Source organism: Syngnathus typhle, linkage group LG14 (genome assembly GCF_033458585.1).
Source record: "Syngnathus typhle isolate RoL2023-S1 ecotype Sweden linkage group LG14, RoL_Styp_1.0, whole genome shotgun sequence".
Taxonomy (NCBI): Eukaryota; Metazoa; Chordata; class Actinopteri; order Syngnathiformes; family Syngnathidae; genus Syngnathus; species Syngnathus typhle.
In genome coordinates, this window is record NC_083751.1 from 10151773 (window position 1) to 10170299 (window position 18527).

Sequence of the window (18527 nt, forward strand, 5' to 3'; positions counted from 1 at the left end):
TCATCTTTGCTATGATGAAAAACTCTCCCATGCGACTTTTTTATTTTTTAAAGGCATCTCAATTCGATCGATTCAAATGCAGCCTTCTCCGCAACATCTCAGCAAGTCAAGGTTGTACTTCCTAACACAACATCAAACCAATACAAAAGTGACTTCAAACAAAAAGAAAGTGACAACGGGATCGGCGCTTGACTTTATTCCATCTGACTTGGTGATTCAGACCAACTGCATCACCTCCCGACAGGTTAGCAACAGCGCCACGTCATCCTGCCAAGCCGCTGCGGATCAACTGCAAGCTCTCCTGATGATGTCATAGGTCAACGAGAATGCCATTAAAACACTGAGGGGGAAACCGCAGCAACGGCCGATGTGTTGCCGGTCATGCTTGTTGTGAGAGGATTACTGGAAGTGGAGTGTGTGTGCGTGTATGCATGTGTGAGTGAGTTTCCTCCAACAAGGTTTCGGGGCACTGACTTGAGTCATCGGCTCCCCTCGAGCCAGGAAGCAGTGTGTCCAAGGGCCTGACGCACACATATACAAACACACACACGTACACACACACAAAGACAGGCCCGATCGCAAACACACACGCAGACCTCCTGGTTGCTTGCTAAGCCGACTGACCTTTACGCAGCCCACCCACAGCTGACCTGTACATAACCATGTCACAAGGTGGGGGGCCCAAATTAACAAACCAGGCTTGGAAGAAATAATCAATGAATTATCAGTATTGAATATGACTATCATTTGGTCCAGTCGGTGGACATTGGCAGCAATCGGAGCACACTACTGCAAGATGATCCCAAATGTGCTCAATGTGACACGTGACCTATGCGTCCAGAAATTGTCGACAGATTCATAAGACTCATGAATCATACGAGTCGATTGTTGCATGGTCAGCATACATTGTCACCCAGCGACCATTCCCGCATCGCATTTTGGTCTCGGTACACCCCCCCAAAAAAATCCCTCAAATTAAAAGATACTTGAAAGGAGGGACACAAAAGAGGAATGAAACGAGCTAACTCATCGGACAGATTTATGCGAGTGACTCACCATCTCTGTTTTTTTTGTTTTTTTTCCAAAGACTGGTGCCAGCTGACCATCACACACATGCTGTCCAAGTGTGTCTTTAGTGTGTGCTGGTTCCCAGTGCCGCCAAAGGCCCCTTTCCCATCCCTTGATGTGGAACACAATGTGCTTCTGTCACACAGGCAGAGCAGACGGTGAAAGCGAGGGGCCTCCAACACACGCACGCACACACACACATACACACACACACACACACACACACACACAACAACAAGAGCCAGTTCGAACCCAAGCAGACAACAGCAAGGCAGCACCTCTGCATGCAAACATCAACTAAGTCAAATTCCACTTTTCCCACACATGCAACTGCGTTGGCACACAAACGAGTCCTTGTCCCATGAAAACAAAGTGTGAACGCGATGACAGAGGTCAATCCACGCTCCGCTCTGCTCCCCACCCCACCCCGCGGTGTTTCCAACCGACAGCCTCATTAGGGAAATATTTGTCCCAGTTGGGAAGGTGCAACGGATGAGAAACTGTACAGAAAAAAAACACGTTGGGGTTGGGGCACGCTGGGATGTCTGTCACATTTCCACAATTAACTACACGAGTAGTGTCTTAGCAAATGTTTGGCCGTTCTTCCTTTTCAACATCTCCGGGTCTTCCTTTAGGCTCCATTTCATTTGATGGAGGTTGGTCTCCATGAACATATTTGGATGGCTGGGCGGATGAACCTGACATTCCTGACATCATTCGGCCTTGCAGCTTGCAGAGTCGTATGAAGGTGTCACAAAAGTTTGGAGAAATCAAGTTCACTCACGTACGCGCACACACACAGCAACCCCCACCCTCTCCGCTTCCTCTGAATGAAAGAAGGCTTGTGCTCTCCCTGGCTGGCTCTCAGCCCTCCTCCTGCAAATCAAGGAACAAATTGCCGCATCCTCCGAATGATAATCAGCAAAGCCTTGAAGGCGGTTTTGTCCCAAGGGATCGAGTCAAACTTCCTGCTTTTTTCTGACCGCCTGACTGACTTGAGTGTTGTTCTGCAAAACTCGCAGTTCAACTTAGTTTCCTCACTTTGCTTGCAAGAGGTCCGGAATTGTTTGAAATCTGGGAAAATCTTTGCCTGAAGTTTCTGACTGGTGAAGAGAGGCTCTGCCCTCGCATCTCCATCAACAAGTCAATAGAGGCTGTGGCTTGCTGAGACATTAGCGTGGAAGCAATGAAGGTGAGCAGGACTTAATATAAGCCTCTTAGTGCTTCTGTCAAAGAGTCTCTTTTAGGGAAATCAATCCCTCGGTAATGACTAAGCACAGCGCAGGCATCGAACGTGGACGACAGCCGACCTGTGGCAGGGGAAGCTGCTGGGCTACGGTTGGATATGAGCGTCTTAAGAGTGCCCACCGTCTCACGCTTAAGAGGAGGGAGGGGCGTGATCACGGTGATGACAATGGTGATAAATACGCGGCTGGCCATCGAGTGGCGTTTGGGGGAAAATCCACCCTTGCTTTCGGAAGTCCCGAGCCGAGAGGCTGAACGAGCGCCGCCCGAGATGGTGATCTATCGAGCCATGAGACTTTCTCATCTCCAGCAGGCAAACACCAAACCAGATTGCGGATGATTTGCACCTCAGACGTCAAATGGATGTTGGGATTGTCACCCACTAGAACTTCTCTCTATAGAAATATTGCTGATTGTTGGATGGAACATTGCACCACAAACGCAAAACGTGCCAATCGACTTCCTCAATAGGTAGAGGTGAGCTTGCTATTAGTTAGAGTTTAGACTTTAGACAAACTTTATTGTCATTTTGTCTGCACAGCGTGCAACAATGCAGTGATATTGCGGTTGAATAAAAATAACATACTATATAAAAATATAAAAAATAAATAAAATAAGTATAAAGTGCAGCAGTGATAAGTATGTATGAGTGCAAGGAAACAAAACAGTATTTAAAAAGTGTGCAGCCATGCTCATTCTAAACTCATTTAAATACAATCGCGTTCAATTTTATTAAACGCAGAAGAGAGATGAAGAAAATGCTGCAGAAGTGCCTCGAATCTTTTGAATCAAGAAATTTTATAGCTCTATTGGAAGAAACGGGGAATCTGACTGGCTAGCAGATTCCCATCATGAATAAGTCCACATCGGCTGAAGACGGAACATAAGCAGACAGGAGGCATGTCGCTGAGGCCTTGCTACTGTGACACCCGGGAGGTAATTTGCAACAACACAAAGAGGTTGGAGGGAGGGGGGGTGAGGAGGGAGGGGGGGGGGGGGCTTGAAAAAGGTACAGGAGAGAAAATAGGTAAGAGAAAATCACTGTTTAATTTGAAATCCAAGAGTTTGGGGGGCAGAGTTCATCCATAAGTGGAGCTGCTACAACACAGCACAAAAAAAAATAATTTCACATTCTTTAATTTTCAGAATAAAATGGCTAGCTATTTCAGGGCAAATAATTGTTTGAACCAATGATTTTATCATTAATCCGACAGCAGCCCCCAAGAGCCGGGGGGTCACACCAGAGGTTGATTAGGTACGAGGCTGCACAAAGAGCTCTCCAGTCGATGCCATTGAAAAGGAGCAAGTCATTTAGATTGCGAATTGGTCTCGGGGTTGCGAGTCTCGCTCCATTACAGGCCACTTTCAATTTGAGCCTCACAATAAACATCAAGCCGAGAAAAGCAAATTACAGCAGCCACCTTGGCCCGAGCAGACGCTCGCTCGGGCGGGCGGGCAAGATCCTAAACCGAAGCAAAAAAAGTGGAAAACGGGGAGAATGACAAAACAAAATTCCAACTTCTCTGACTTTGATAAGATTCAAACACAAAGAACGTGTCCCAAAAACACCAAAGCAACGTACGGCTAATTTGCGCTTCCCTTTTTGACATTCCTCTACACAAAGTCACAACAACAAAATCCCATTCGAGAAAAAGGCGTCCATTTGGAATGCATGCAAATCGTCTCCCATTATTAATTTCATACTCTATTTTAATTACAGCCAGACAGGGCCGGAACAATGGCGGGTCTGTCCGTCCAAATTGCGTTGGGCGCTCACTATCTCATCTCAAAGTCGCTGCGTGGCTGGTTGTAAATATCTTTGGGGTATACGTGAACACAAGGCCAAGTGTTATTAACATGCTCGATAACTTTACCAATGCAAAGTTAATTATATGAGTTGAATTTGCGCCGCCGCCACAAATCAATGCAGATAATTGCAGCGCGACGCCTTTGGTGACAGCGGCCTTGTTTTGAGAAAACGCATCACTCTCCACGAGTGTCTCATCCGTCATCATACTTAGTAATCATTTCGATTCCAAATGGCGGTAAGACAACAAATGTGTGAGCACTTAAAAGCCCGGATTCAACATGATCAATGATGAGATCTGAAACAAAGCACAGGAGCTTAACACAATGCAATTTTAGAGATTACCTTATTAAAAGAAGTCGGAATAAAATCAATTTTGTTTCCCGAGGCAATTTTTCACTCTGCACATCCTGGACATTATATTCAATTAAACACACGTCAAGATAAACAATTCCCTGAGCAAGCTCCACGTTTTCTTTTATAGAAACTGAAACCTTCACTCTTGGCCTAAATATCATCACACAAAAAATATACAGACAGTATTAAAAGGGTAGTCAACTCGACTTTTTTCTTTATTTCTATTAGTAACTCAAAATGTTCCTTCTCCAGTCTAACTGTCTTCAGATTCATATTACGTTTATGTAATAAGAATTAAGCTGAGGAATTGACCCGTTCAAGGCGCTGACATTTTTTTTTATCTGTCAACTAAAATTGACACCAAAGTGACCCAACTCAAAACAGGTGAGCTGTGTGATGCTAGCAAGACAAGCTCATCTCTCAAGTCATTGTTTTGATAATTGTTCCTTTTTTACTACTATATATTCTACAAAGTCTCATATTCCTACTTGGCCAGATTTGAAGAGGAAATAAACAAAAAGCAAGGCATTAAAATAATCCGTCTCTGTGGCGGTATTAAGGCGTTTTTTTTTCCCATCTGCAGCAGAAAATCAATCGTCGCGGGCTGCGAGGACAGTCGGAGGCTAATTTTACCCCGCATTTTCTCTGCCGGCTAATCCCGCAGCCGGGAGCCTGAGCGCGGAGTGCAAGAGGAGTCGAGAAGAAAAGTGAGAGATCCCTCCATAAATGAATTTTATCAGCATGAAAACAAAGTGACTACCTGAACAAAGTCTATTTTACAGAACCACTTCAATAGCATCTCTCGCCTCTTCTCTGTGCCCATTGCGACGATATACATCCATAAGGGAATATAAGCACGGCTAAAAATAACAACAATGAGAAAAAAACAGTTTGAAGCTTGATTTTTACCTTACAAACCTTTCTATGAATGAATAGAATCATATCAATTAGGATTTGAAAGGATGCAGATGAAGGATTATGTCATGTGAGCACGGGAGGACCGAACGTGAAAATAAATACGAGTTGGCCTCCGGTTTGTACAGCGAGACAGCTTGCGGGGAGCGCTATTGTTTTCGTCATTAAGGAAAGGAAGCGAGGGGTGAAGTCTTGCGAGGGAGACGAAGATAGATAGACGGAGTCATGCTACATGCTCTCTCACAGCAGGCACAACAAACGTTGATTTCGATGACGCTCTGCTCCGGGGCCTGCAAACAATACACTCAACTGGGACTGTGAATCGTATGACTGCCTTGATAAACCGACAGAGCGGGTTTAAGAAGACGCTTGCAGATTAACTATTTGGAATGGCGCTAAGACTGTTGCTATCTTCAACAAGGAGCTTGCATTTGCTCTTCACGCGGCCATTTTGTCTTTACGAGTATTACACTGTGACTTCCATAGCCAAAAGGTTGTTGATCGACATTTTCAGGAAAAACCTCAAAACAAATTTGAGCATTTTTTTAGATTTTTCTTTTAAAGTACCGTATTTTCCGGACTATAAGGCGCACTTTCAATGAATGGCCCATTTTAAAACTTTGTCCATATATAAGGCGCACCGGACTATAAGGGGCACCATTAATGCATCATGTCAGGTTTTTAATCCAAATCAAATCATTCTCCATTTTATCTTTTTTATTTCAACTTCAGATGCAAAAACATTACTTTATAATCACAAAATAATGATCCATAGTCTTTTTGATTCATAGTCTTATGATTGATTTCATGACACAATGCTTCGGGCCAGTTTGACTTTAGGAATTTGGTCCATATATAAGGCGCACCGGACTATAAGGGGCACTGTCGGCTTTTGGGAAAATTTTAGGTTTTTAGGTGCGCCTTATAGTCCGGAAAATACGGTAGATGATTTAATTGTTGTCATTAGTAGCCTTTTTTTTTTTTTGCATCAGAGACGCCCACATAGTCTGCAAAGTATTTAAAAATGCAAGTGTAGAATTTTAATGAGCATTGCTGGTAGTATTTAGTGTTCTAATATACTCATTTTGGCATTGCTAAATACAAATAAGTGGAATGATGCGGAAATTCATAATGATGGAAGCGGTTTTGGTTGTTGCAAAATTAAATTTTAGAAGCGCAAGCTAAAAATGGCCACGAACTGCCTTGGGCACAGGAACACACTGCAATGCTAACTTGTAAAGATGCCAATGTTGGTTGAACATTCAAAACCTGAGCTGAAACTATTCTATATACACACACATGTGATATTACACACAGCCCCTCCCTCCCTTACACACACACACACACACCACACACACACACACTTTAATAGGATGATGATACAAAGGGGCAGAGGAGCGAGGCGCCGGCTGGGGGAAAAAAAACGGAACCAAGAAACGAGACAAAAACAGGATGAGGGGAAGCTCGAGAAAGAAGGACGGAGGAGAGAAAAGAAGATTTGGACACATCTTCCACATCACTGCCTCCAATTTACCACACAGGTGGCAAAGTTAGCAGATAACACAGATAGTTGCGCCAAGGCTTTCTGCCTCCGCTGCTATGGAATAGCTGGCAGGTAAAAAGATGCGGTCCAAGGACAAAAGCAAAAGATAGGAAGAAAAAACATTGCTATGCCATCAAGTGTGTGTGCGTGCAACAGCTGAGTTCATTTATTAACCGTTAAGGCGAGCAGGACCTTTCAAGGACGGCAGATTATAACATGCCGATTAGTATGCAAACATTGTTTAGTCGGAATTTGATGCTTTCTTTATGGCTGCTATGCAATGTATCTTCTATAATGCCACGGGTGCAGGAGCAACTCAATAGCCTGTCCCATGATGGCAAAAAAATGTTGAAATCATGCAGTGCAGACATTATAATACCGTTTTTTTTCATGTATAATACGCCCCCCATGTATAATACGCACCCTAAAAATGGCATGTCGATGCTGGAAAAAAGCCTGTACCCATGTATGATACGCACCCAAATTTTGACTCTTACTTAAGTCCGTAAACGTAAAATTATTTCAGAAAAAAGATCATCTTTGGGAACAACCGGAGTATCAGTATCACTGCGCATGCAGTAGCAAACTCGATAGCAAAGAAATATGTGAGACTCTCAACGGGATCACCAATATTTGAGTGATGTTCCAGTTATTTATCACAATTATTTATTATTATAATTATAATATATATAATAATTATTTATTTATTTTTCACAATTGTCATGGTGATCTTTCTGGTGATTTCTTAACTAGGCTGGATGTATTTTTTTTTGGTTGGCGCTGATTTCTCCGACTGCCCAGAAAGGCACCACCGCGATCAGTTGATCAAAATGAAAAGAGAGGAAAGTGACGTGCGGACATGTGAAAAAGGCGGCTCTGTATGGGAGAGAAGTTGAAGAGGAATAAAAACACCCTTGGAAACCAAAACTTGCCCCTCGTCGTGACTCGGAGCCGCAACAAATGTTTCGGATTTGTGTAGGGTACATTGTGACAGCAAACGAGCAGGTGATCGAGCAAGCCTTGTCTGATACGAGAGCATTGCGGTCGTATGGAACGTGTTTGAAGTGAACAGCAGAGACAAAAGGAACAAGGCAAAGTGTTGTGAAATAAAATATTACCTGTAATACGCATTTTGGTATTTGGTGATTGAAACTGCTAATTAAACTGTGAATTGAAACTAATAAGAAGAAAACAACTCTCGCTCTTTATATATAGCTGACGTGTTTTGCGCATCCGTTCTGCGCATACTGTAATGGCGGCCCCCGTATGATATCCGGTTTGCGATGGAGATTAAAAAACAAACAATATTTGACAATAACACACCATCAAGGATTGCACCATCGCATCAAACGATGTGTCGTCAATTATGAATTTTACTGACTAAGTGTGTTGGGCAGGATGGCTGAATGCGATGCGCGATTGACAACAAACAAGAAGAAAGGTGATTTCAAGTTTTATTTCGAGGGAGATTTTCTTCAAAAATTGTTGTACCCATGCATAATGCGCACCCCAGATTTTAGGACAATAAATTAGTTAAATTTTGCGTATTATACATGGGAAAAAACGGTAATAATAATAATGGTAGTAATAACGCCATGTCATAGTTTAACAGCTTAAGAGTTAAACTAGCAGTTGAAAGCCTAATTGGTCCTCCAATTTAACTGAATTTTGCTTGCTCGACACATATTGATAGGTTATCATGTTCATTTTTATTTGCCAGCTGTAATTGTTTGCCGTCGGGCGGGTTTGTCAGGATATGATAAAAGAAGCTTAATGATGAGCAGGGGCTGATGAATAAGAGCCGTAATGAGTGACAGGAAACAAAGAATGATGTTGGTTGCCATTGCACGCATGTGTGTGTGTTTGTGTGTGTGTGTGTGTGTGTGTGTGCGTGTGTGTGCGTGTGTGTGCGTGTGTGTGCGTGCGTGTGCAGCAGGCCTGCACGCATCCTCGATGATATGTGATTGTTTCACTTGCCATAATGCAGGCTGCGCTGTTGGAGCACATTTGCAGTGCTGTGATTGTAAATGTGTGGTCCACTAACAGGTGTGGATGAGACAAGAGGAGAGCTGTTGCTTGAGGATGTGGAGGGGGAAAAAAAGTGATGCCACTACCACACGGGAGCCAAATTGAAACGAAAAGCATGCCATTTTTAACCAGGCACTTGAAGATAACAGAGGCGTTAGCATGAAAGAGATCGCCGCAACTGGCTGCACTTGGGCTCAATATTTCAATTTAGGAACATTCGTGTGCAAGAGGAGAAGGCTGCGCACAGGGCTGTGAAAAAAAATGGCGGCATAGGAGCCACTGAGGTGAACTTGAGATTTCAAGGAGAGGGGTTGAAATTATCTGGGCATCTCTTGTTGCCGTTTTCGATTGCCAATAGAAAAAGAGAAGAAAAACAATTTTGCTTTTCAGGATATTTTTTTGTCATGTAATTCAAAACAAAACAAAAATCAATACACTTGAATTATAGGCTTGGATCAAACAACACAAAACTTATAAATGCGGCACCACATCGAGTTTGGTTTTAATTCTAAAATTTCCAAAACAAAATATTTTGAGAATAGACTTACAAACTGAGGCAAAGAGGGATCTTAAAAAAACAAAGTGTGTCTGTCAGCTTGAGCGACCACACAACAGCACATTTGTGTGTCGGAAATTGGCGAGTGATCGCCCAGCCGGCAAGCCATCCGTCCATATTGCCACAGCGTACCGCTTTCCCTCCTCTATCTTTCATTCTTCTTCTCATAGCTCAGAGCAGATTGTCCGGTCTGAGCAGCTCTGAGCTGTCGCGCAACACGCGACGCCGGCTTTCAAGAGCCGACGTTGAAAACCCAAGACGTTTTCATTTTGGACTTTTTATCGAAGCCACGCAGCCCACTTCTCGTTTTGCCCGCTTCTGCTTCCAAATCTCGACTTGTCCCCAAGCAAGGTCTTGACTGTCCGAGAGTCTCAGATGACCTTCCCTCCCTGAAATCTTGCTCCAGCCCCAATCTTGGCTTGATGGCTTGCACGGAATTAAAATCCAGGCAATTACAGTGGGGGGGGGGGGGGGGGGGGGAGAGAACCCGGAGATCTTGTGTTTTGTCTGGGAGCGGTGTGCCGGGGGGATTAGTCCAAAGCCGGAATGGCGTTTGAATCGTGAAGGGTCCCTGAAAGACACCACTTGTTATTAAGAGTGTGTAAACACTGCCAAGCTGCTGAAAAGCTGCTAAAAACACATCGGACATAAAGACGCCGCCTGTGGACACGTCGTATTATCCCTCCGTACATTAACTGGCTGCTAAATACTTAGCTGGAGGATTCCAGCTCTCCTTCCATTCCCATTTCTGTCCCCCAACATTTCTCCCCCACTGTAATCTTTTCGAGACAATAAGCAAAGAGCGATATCAAGAAGGGCGAGAGCGGCGGGCAGAGCAACACCACTTGACAGCGCCGAGTCTGTCCAGAGTATCGGCTTTAGCGCCGAGCTCAAGCGCAGGCTCCACGCCGCTGTTAAACCGAGCTTCTACTAAACAAAATCAAAACACATAAAGACCGTCATTCAAGTGATCGCCAATCATTGTGACAGAGTGAGCGTGTTCGTATATCAAATCTGCCTTTAGGTTGGACCCGGTCAGAACCAAGACAAGCTTTTATCATCCAATCAGACAAACAAAGCCGAAATCTGGAATTCTGCCTGGAAAAATTTACTTCCGCATTTCTTGGTGGACACTAATAAGGCGACCTACCCGGCCATATTCTGCTATGATTGGCGACACGGCGGTGTAGACGTTCACACTCGTGAAAAACACCAACGCGGCACGGGGGGCTTACCATGCCGGCCTCACAAAAATCCACTAATGCGACCGCGACACTCAAGACAGCTTGTTGGACCTTTCACAACATTGCATTTAGATATTTTGCCCAATCTTACAGTACAGCCGTGTGCTACCTTTCAATATTTGGGTACGCTGCTGCAACTTGAGGGATGCTATTCGTCATCCTTCCATGATATACTATAATTTCAAATTTTTCCCTCCATGTGGCACAAAGCGCTACTACAACAACACAAAGCAGAGTAAGGTAGTATTATCTTGACTATATTGCAACCTATACTCTTGATGTCATTACATACCTCCCCCACTCTCTCGTGCTGCTGAGTGAACCCCTCTGCATAGTAAGATTAAGCCTGTAATTATACAGCAGCAGCATGTGCATTGTCTCCATGCATCTCGCACACACGTGCACGCACAAGCACGCACACACCCGTGCACACAAAACAAGGTGAGCGGCTGGCCTTGCAAGGCCATTATAGTACAGCGCGCGCTCAGCCTCTATTCACAGCTCGCTATTGTTCACGCCAAGGTAAGTAGGGGAGCCTTCAGGCTGTAATCATCTGCACGCACGCACACATATTGATGTGGAAACGAAAGGAAAGTGAAAATGAGGAAATAAATATTGGGATGGGAGATAGGTGCTGCTCGGAAGAAGTCCATGACAAATCTGCCTGCACGTGTATTTGTTTTAGGCCACGTTCCGCTTGTAAACTGTGTTGCTTTTAAAAGTTTAGAGTGACTATTAAAAGGAAAAAGGTGGATTGCTCCATCACAACAAACGGGATTTGGTGGAGCTACAGCTGACAGTCGAGTCATTTAGTCATTTTCCCAAAATAAATCTACAATAAATGAAGACTCTAATTTGAGAGATAGAGAGAGAGAGAGAGAGAGAGAGACAGAGACAGAGAGACAGAAAGAGACAGAGAGACAGAGAGAGACAGAGAGAGAGAGAGAGCTCTCCCGTTCAGTGGCCGCTAACTGATTGGACATACATTTCATTAAACAAGCCGTGAACTACTCACAGCAGGGGAGGGGGGGAGGCAAGAGGATTGTTTTTAGCATCCATTGTTGAATGCGTGTGTTTGCATTCACTCGTTGACTCCAAGCAGGCCAGCCTGCCTGACACGCCTTTTATGAGTTTTGCGTGGTGTCGCTTGGAAAAGCACGCAGGTAATGCAAGCTCTCCGCCCTCCATAGCGGTGGGGAGGCAACGCAGCCAAGTCGGTGCATTTCTCCCCCTCCTCGTTTTTTTTTTTTAAACAAGCAGAAAATTGTTTGGTGGTGTTTCACGGCTGACGGGTTATGGTAATCCGGCAGGAGCACCGGTCTGGAAACTAATGAACTGGGGACGAGAACGAGCAAGCGAGATGAGCTCACGCTGTATCACAGATTGGATTTGCCGTTTCTCGTGTATCATTGATGCTTTATTTTCTCCGTGGGAAGAACTTGAGACGCCTTTCATGAAAGCGCATTCAGCTCTAGAATGAGCTTATACTAGAATGCAAATGGAGATACGTTGTAGCAGCACATACTTTTAAGTGCACTTTATAATCCGAAAAATACGGGAATGGAGTATATTTACATATTGAAAATAAACGTCTAAGATCAATCACTAAAAGCCAAAAACGGAGAAGATCACGTTTCACAGATGAACTGCACGACGGGTTTTCTTTTAGATTGAAAGCCTGCCAACTGTTGCCCATTTCCTTTTTTTTTTTTATAACCCTCCATGGACTGTTTGTCACATGAAGTGTTCTTCATCACTCATGTGTCCATTCCTGCCCTTCCTTCTCACACCTCTCCATTTGCCAGCATGTGTGTTGTGGGAAACGCCGCTCTATCGAGCCTGAAACAGGTGCTCGATCATAGTCAATTAATTAGATGGTGAAGATGCTCCTTGTTCACTGGCGAGCCCCTTGTGGCCTGCCGGGATCTGACACACACACACTCGCACACACACACACACACACACACACACGGGGAAAAAAGCCATCTGGGCAAAGAATCATCCCATGGGACTGTGGCAAAGTGTAAATATGTGTGTGTGTGTTGTGTGTGTGATTGGCCGTGAAGTTGCTGCTTTTACATAACAATTAACCCTATTAGCCTTGCAATGACTCACAGTTGCCAGGTTTGGTCTTTTACACAGCATCCAGACAGAAAAAAAAAATCCCTTTATGCTTTCTATTGAAATGTTTGAGACTGCTCCGAATGTAAAGTTTGAGTCTGCTATTTACTATGTTAGCTTCCAAATATTTTTCTTGAGTTAACATTACGAGTGTTTAGACGTTGCCTTTCTTGCCGAGCAATTTATTCAGTGCCCTTCAGCATTACATCCAGAGCCACATTAGAAGCAATTTACCTAAATAAACGAGACAACACTTTAAAAAAAAAGAAAAGAAAACGCAGACACTGTACATGGAAATTGTACACGTATGTAATAAAGCCGACTGCAGTCGAATGAATCCAGCGCGCTGACAGCCCGTTCCAAAGTCGTCAGAAAGCGAGACCGACAGAGACGTGAGAGACAAAGCAGTTGAAGTGACAGTTGAGTCTTTGATTGACAGGATGGGCTTTTGATTCGGATGTAATTACTGGGGGGGGGGGGCGGGGTTGGGGGGGGGGCGCTTCGGGAGGTGAAAGAGGAATACAATAGAAATGTGAGGGAGGGGGAGGAGGAGGAATGGAGGCTTGGAGCAATGGTGGCTTTTGAAAGGCTGATGCCAAGAGTTTTGTTGCAAGTCATTCAGAACTGAATGCCACTCTTGCCTTCAACTGGCTTGTCAAGACATCACAAAGCAGGAGAAATCATTTAGTTCATTGGCATTGCTGTGTAAAAGTCAGTTGTTTTGCCAATTATTGTTAAATTTGTTCCTGCTTGCATTTTAAATGTGTTTTGCATTTATCACGTTCGATACCACTTTGTTTTCAAACCGATACTAGAATGACGGATACTGATAGCAAATACCCATACTACTTTTAAAATGTCCATGAGCTGATGAATAATCTTAACCTTAAGCCAAAAGTGTTCTGCGATATGTTGCAAGAACAACCACGGGGCAGCAGCGAGGTAGCCCAGAATGGCCGCAAATAGTTCCAGACGCCGATTCTACTCCACAACAAACAGGTCTGCTTCCATGACCTAGATAATTCGAATCATGCCAAAACCTTGGCGTCTGACAAACTCAACAGAGGAGATGTTTTCTCGAGTTTACAATTTCCTCCATCTTTATTTGTGACTTGGAAGGTCAGAAGGCAAACGCAGAGCATCGCAGACATGATGTCATCACTGCCTGCCGGTCTACAAGTGACAATGCAACAGCTTGCTAGAGAGATTGGATTTTACATTTTCAAACACACACACACACACAAACACGCATGCATACTTGCAGATCTCTGACAGCGCTTCAGAGCCATGTCCCACAGGTTTGGTGTTTAATCAAAGAGAAAAGTGGCAGGGGAGAAAGGGAGGAGAAAGGAGGGAGGGAGCTGGCTCATGTGGAAAGCCCCCCCCTCAACCCGAGGCAAGGCTGTTTGTCGGGCCCCTGGTGGAAGCCCAACATTAGCCCTCTGGGGCCCTCAAGGAGCCCGCAGGATCATAGACTTGACAAATATTGGGATTGGAGCTGGAGTGAGGCATTGTGGGCGGGGGCGTAAGGCCCTGAAGCAGATGGTCGTAAATGTTCATTTAAGACAGACGATTGATTTGACGAAACAGATATCCAGCCTCGTTAAGCAGAAAGTACCTCTGGGACCTGGTGGGGGGGGGGGGGTTGTCTAATTCTAACCTCCGACCATGCTGGCAAACCAGGACAGAATAAGAGCACGTCAGAGAGAAAAATCGTTCCTGTCAAGATGAAACGAAATCTGTGCGCACACAAACACACAAAGCGCCAGGAACAAGCACGACTTTGCTCCTGTTTGTATATTCACATTGGCGATCCGGGCCCTGCTGTCATGCCTTTCTAGAAAGATCTGCTCGAACACGTTCTTCCTCGTTCGTCAGTGATGTGACACGACTGCGAGAGGAGATTGCGTCTTCTCCTCGCCGCATGCAAAGTGGCCCCGGTGTGCAGTCGAGCCATCGAGCCGTTCTCACTCACCACATCCCTTTAATTGGCTAAAATGATGGCCTTTCATCAATATTGCCTTTAAAAAATGTCTGCTTTCTCTCTCCCTCTCTGCATCTCCTCCCACTTTTCTTTCATTTTGCGTATTTTCAGACCTTTATTCAATCCAATCATGGCCAGTGTGGCGGCGCTCCGCCGAGGCCATGCACGCCGCAGCCAAGTCTTTGTGTCTCAGCATTAAGAAATGAGCACAGAGAGGACGAGAGGAGAGGTCTCATTAGCGCCACAATCACAAAGAAGACAATTATCAGTCTGCAAGCCACGGTCTGAGATTTAGAAGGACGCCAAGTGGAGCGGCCGGCAACTGGAGATGACACCTAAGGAGAAGCTGATCTCGCTCTTTCAATTTTACACACGCATAGATGCCCATATAAGAAATCCCAAATCACATCAGAAAATAAACCCGCAGGAGCACATTAATATCATCACAAAATATTTTCCAGCTACTATCAAATAATACTAATTCCATACAATGGCAACGCATTGAAGTGTAAATTCAGAGTCTGTTCTTTTTTTGGTATCTATTAAAATGATATGATGGAAAATGAATGACATATTGTGTAATTTGTAAGAAAAGTGTGAAGAAATAAATTGTTTATTTTGAAGACTAAGCGTATGTCCCCTTGCCGTCTTGTGTATTTGCAAAGCAAACACAAATTCATCACATGTGGGAGCAATTCCCGTGTCATTTAAAGCAACACATTTGCTCTGTCTTTTTAGGCCACAATCATGTCATTTCAGATGCCCTTTTTCTACATTTACTTTTCTCCAGTTGAGAAACACTTCACGCTGGCTATCTTTTCTCCTTTCTCAAGTGTCTACATGAAACAAACCAGCAGGGGATTGGCACACACAAAAACACATTACAGGCAAGGGAGACGCATTTTGGGGGGGGGGGGGGGGGGGGGGTTGAGATAAAACTAATAATAAAAGGATTTCAAGACAGCTGCTTAGAGTGACCGAAGTGCACGTTCGCATGCTTCAAATAGCAGCACTTGATTCATTGCGGGATGCTGAAATGTTGATTTATTAGTGGCAATAAAAGCACGTGTTTGTTAGTTCCTAATAAAAGAGCGCATTGTGGCACAAATGAGGTGAGGACAATGAAATGGTATTCATGTCGTTGCGGTGAAACAGACACGCGCGCAGGTTGGAATAATCCTCGGATCAGAACTGCCAAGCTTCTGACTGCGGGCGTCGACGGGCCGTTCCAGGTTTAAAAGGACACTACAATTACGGACAACTACTGTTTTGAGCTTCATCATCCACATTGTGTCAAATTAAGATTTAGTCAAAGAGGAATACAAAAAAAATTGAACGATATCGAAGGCAAATTTGGCCTATTAAATTGCTTTTGCCGCATCAATCTGAATCTTCCAGTCAGTACGCACAAAATGGTGAACGGCGCTTGTTTTGGAGCCGTGACCTGCCTGCGGCCTTGGCGGAGCTCGATGAGGCGCAGCAGCTCTTCACAGCAACCCGCCTGGGAGCGCGAGCCAAGTCTGGTGCTGTGATGCCATCTATTGGAAGCCACGCAGGCTTCGAGTTCACTGCGAGGAAAAGACATTCATTCAAAACCAATCCATCTCTCATGTTCAATAAACTAGGGTGGGTTTCAAATATTCAAATACAGGGGGAGAAAATTGTTGAAATACAAATAAAGATGAGTAAAAAAAAAAAGTCCACTATGTTTGATATGCATCGTTTAAAGTAAACCCCAATTACAGTCTGCTACCACACAAAGCTCCCATTCCCTTCCATTTGAAATTCACTGGCAATCTAATTCTTCTAAAAAATCTTTTGGGTTTTGGTGACACAAGCAAGGCCGAGTAGATGATGTGTGAGGTAGCAGCACTTAATAAGAGACATAAAGGTGGAATCCAAGACTGAAATTCAAACTTGTCGTGATTACTACGGCTTGCTCGTCATCTTTCATACGTGATAAATGATGCTGACAGAGACAGTCGAGCTGCTCAGTCGTACTTTTTCCATTTTCTCCCCTTTTTTAACTAACAGAAATGCTTCACATTTGAAGCTCAATTAAGAGATTTGGTACTGTCACGTTACATCTTTTGCAGTTATTATGCTAAAGCGGAGCAATCGAAACCTCTTCACACAATAAGAGTTCACTGACACACTCTGGCAAAAAAGTCCTCAAGGTCTAATTAAATGTTTGGGCGTCCACGTGCATGCCAGCATCGCGTGAAGCAGTGCTTGAAAGGCACTTGCGTGTGTGACGTGTGCGGCACGGCCATGGACTGCAAGGCCACTGGGTCTATCTGATAATTGACTGTCAAATAAAGGGCTGTTCCTCTCTGGATTCCTCTTTGACACCCCCATCAATTTGTCGTCACTTAGAGACGGCCTCGCCAAGCGCGCCGCCCCGTCCCTCCATTCATCCTTTAAACACCCGCCTCTCTTGCGCCCCCTCCTCCTCGCGCCTCGACACCCACTTATCCATCCATCAGTCTATCTATCTGTATTGGCAGTGACCATTTATCCCTTGGGCTCCAGCTTGCTTTTGCGCCAGAGCCACTTCTCTGGGCGAGCTCACAGCTGTTTGACAGTAATGGCTCTAAAAGCAGAGCGGGGTGACCGTTGATGTGCGCCGCTGAGGTTTTGTGTCTTTCTGGGGGACCTTGAGGCCTCAAGAGGCTTTGAAAATTGCTGTCATCAGCGACAGCACGAATCGGATGTGCACGCATCAATGCACGGACAGGCATATTCCAATCGATATTTATCGTAGTTCCCATTCCATACGGCAAGCAGTATAAGCAGCCTAGAATTTGTTTCAATATGAAGCTGTCACCCTATAGATCTTCAAATCCAGAACCACCTGTCAAAATTGTCATATCTTACCAAGAACAATACTGCTGGACAATTATGGCCACATGATGTAATGGTATAAAAAGTATCATGACTCGAAAAGGGAACGGAAAGGGCCACAATTTTTCATCAGCGCTACTGGGGCGAGGCAACTTTCTATTTCCCAAAGTGGCGTCCTGTGACTGAATAACTTGACAGTGTCTTGTTCTTGTCTGTCCACTAATGCATTTCTTAATACGCTCATCACCTCCCGCTACAAGCCTCATTAGCTTATCGGGACAAGACAATAGCGGATATGAACACTAGCGAGCCCGCTCGGGGCCAAGCCGGGGTGTCACATCTAGATAGCGGCGAGTACCTGGGGAGTATCCCATCCTTGTCTTCGGATACACCTCGGTAAGCCTCTCGCCGCCTTATCAACTTAAGACAATACTTGGGGATTCCCAGCTCTGCTAGCTCACATTTCCATGTATTCACGATGATATCCGCTGGTCATCCATCGCGGAGCACGTGCAACACAGGCAACCGAGTTCACCTTAACCCCTCCGGATCCTCATTACCTTATCTCAGAAGACAAGGCAGAGCAGAGGTAGCTTTAGTTAGCTTAAGGTCTGCATGATTGACTTTGCTAGCTTTTGGATTAGCAGCAAAGCTAATGCAGGCCAAGGTGATGGCTGTCTTAATGAAGTAGCTTTGAGGCAGAAAGCTGGCTAATTTCCGCCGCTATCACCTCAAGCAGGGCTCGGCGTGGCTCTCAGAGCGCCGCGCCCGGCAGCTGCTGAGACAAAGTAGCGGGAGCCGAGGTTAATCCCAGC

At 44.8% G+C, this 18527-nt stretch overlaps 1 protein-coding gene across 15 annotated transcripts in view; it reads right to left on the bottom strand.

Annotated features, from left to right (window-relative positions):
• sox2 (SRY-box transcription factor 2) overlaps positions 1–18527 on the bottom strand; it is a 76677-nt gene that overhangs the window by 52266 nt on the left and 5884 nt on the right. For 12 of the 15 annotated variants that reach the window (XR_009718015.1, XR_009718017.1, XR_009718014.1 and 9 more), the window contains one exon: positions 16278–16436. The exons of the other annotated variants lie outside the window; for them this stretch is intronic. The gene's annotated coding sequence lies outside the window, so the exon portion shown is untranslated. The remainder of the gene's footprint in view (positions 1–16277; positions 16437–18527) is intronic. 15 annotated transcript variants of the gene reach the window in all.